We start from the raw sequence: 2821 nt of genomic DNA, 5'->3' as shown, positions 1-2821 counted from the left end.
AATAGTACGCGGCATGTACGCGGCATGCGGTGTATGTAAAATGTACTCCTCTGGCGTACTACTGTGTTCGCGGCATATACACAGCAAATACGCAGCATGTACGCCACAGAGGCTTGCTTCTGTAAGGGTACTGACGTCTTTACTGATTAATTACTATGTGCATAATGTACTTGAAAAAATCCAAACAACACCGATTTCAAAAAGTACCACGAATTTTCAACTCGATAGTATACACAGTTAGATCTCTCTATTCATTTTCTTTTTCATACGTCTAACCGTAATGCGACGCTGTCGGCGCCGCTTTGCGGCGCCGGTAGCTCTGCTATAAACACTGATATACAAAATACGGTGGTATTGTGAAAAAAAAAATTGGTTTAATATACCTTGCAGAGCTACTTCCTTAACTTGTTTTAATAACACCCCTACAACAACAGTCAAACCAACCATAATAGTCCTGTCAAAAATTGGCGGCAAAATGTCTTTTGAGACACCTTTTGGCAGGTTACATCCTTTCAGGGGAGGTGTTCTCTAACAAATTTTTACAACTGCCCGTTAAATCTTTTTTAACAATTACTACAATGGATAAATGTAAACTCAATCAAGAATAATGTTAACGTCAAAATTGAGAAGTTGTCAGTTTATCGTACGGACTTACGTTTTATAGTTATATTCATATTGCTGTACACCCCCATTTTAATAATAGACAAACAAAAGAGCAACTGCAATCGGAAAACTTCCAATATTTCCGCATTGCGCAGCTTACGTCATAGACTGGTCCCCTGCGAACTTCAAAAAAGTACGACAGGTAACCACCAGCAACTTCTGTAGCCTGATTGGCTGATGGGATTTTGGTAAATAAATATGGTGGCGGCTGCGAGAGAGTTTTTATTTTCTGACGAAATGTAGGTTTGTTTCAAAACAATACAGGCAGTTACAAATCCCATTTCATTTAAATGTTATAGATTTACTGTCTTCATTGTTTGTTTAATGTTAAGTAGACGAAGGTCTTAAAAATACGCGTAAATGATGACATACTGCCGATTCGCCCCCAGTCAACTCGCTCTTGTTTTGACAGTTCGTCCCAAAATAATTGATTTAATCATTTAATTATTAATCTAAGTTCAAGTCTAATGCCTCATAGATATTTGTTTTTCATACAAATGTATAGATTCTTTAATAACAAATGGAAAGAGGCAATTTTGATGATAAGTTAACTTACTTCAGGTTTTCCCCAATAGCAATTACCAGTAAATTATAACATACCCAGACTATCTATCTTCCGTGACCGTCGAACCCCTTGGGGGGACGTAGACATTGAGACCGGTAGACATAGGGTCAAGGGATCCGGTTACCGCATCCGTTTGTTTATAAATATGATACATAACGTATTTTCAATTCTGACACTTAAGATTCAACAACAATAAATTACAAAATCCACTTGCATTTGAGCTGCACCATGAGATTGAGAAGACCAAAATATATTCATAGCTTCTATGCCATCTAAACAGCTGATCGCTATATTTTATCTGACTGCGGCCCGACAGGGGTAGCCGAATTCAGAGATCTGTGTATAGATCTAACCAAAATAGTGATTTTGCAACCAGCATGAATCCATGCTGTTCACTAACGGTTTCTCTAATTGCAAGAGGCATTGAAAGCGAACAGCATGGATCCTGACCAGACTGCACGGATGCTGGTCGCAAACACACTATGTTGGTTTTCTTATGGCGTGGTTCATTTTGCTATTTTTACATGTACATACTACCAAGTGTTGTTAATTTATCAGCACATATCACAACAGTGCATGATGTATTAAATTTTGTTTCGTTGAAATATTTACAAGTATCACCGTCACATATATAATATAGGTTTGCCATTTTGTATATGTCTTTTCAGTTATCATCTGTTACCCTATAGCGGGTTATTTCTGCGGTCAAAATATTCTGCGTTTTGGCCCCAAAACTTCAGAAACAAATTTCTACGTGTTTAATTTCTGCGTTTTCACATAAAAGGAAGAGAAATTTCTGCGTTTTTATGCCAAAGAGGAGGTAACTCCTCGCATATTCGGGCGTTGTGAGAATGATAGCGTATGAAAACAATAAGCTAAATTACTGGTAACTGTTGTAAAATAACTTTGCATTTAAGGATTACATTGAAGGATATAATAACATGTGAATTGAAAAAATATAAGTCTAACAACAATTGCACAAACAACAACTTCAAACTACGGTATATCGGCATAACGGTTACACTGCTTATATAAAGGTTACTAAAGTAAAGTTCGGAAGATCTTCACAAGGGATTAATAACACAAGTGAAATTCACTCAGTTTATTTCATTCACAGAAGAAAAATGTTTCCTGAGGGATTAACAGTTAGGACTTTGATTGACCTTCACACCTAATTATACCATTATCGGTAATTGTCAGATGGCGACGGTAATCTCCAATAATAAGACCATGCCATTGTGAACTTCGGATTACCTAAGGAAACATAGCGTGAAACAATGTTGGTAAAAATAATGCAGATTTTTTGCGTTTTAAATTTTTGCTGGATGAATATTCTGCTGGAAATATTTTTGCGATTCTACCGAGAGACCGCAGAAACGCATAAACATTACCCCCGTAGAAATAACCTGCTATATGGTATTGCAGATTTGGGAACTAATTGCACTTTTATATTATATATAAATGAAAGTGTTAGGATGCTCTAAAATGTCTGTGTTGCTATGGGGTTACTTCTTGTAGTGTAAGGAAACACGCTTACTTCAGTAAGAATTCTAGGTTCAAATCCTAGCAGGAATCCCTGGCATACAGAAAAAA

Source organism: Mercenaria mercenaria, chromosome 18 (genome assembly GCF_021730395.1).
Source record: "Mercenaria mercenaria strain notata chromosome 18, MADL_Memer_1, whole genome shotgun sequence".
NCBI classification, from domain to species: Eukaryota; Metazoa; Mollusca; class Bivalvia; order Venerida; family Veneridae; genus Mercenaria; species Mercenaria mercenaria.
This window is presented reverse-complemented; position numbering follows the sequence as displayed.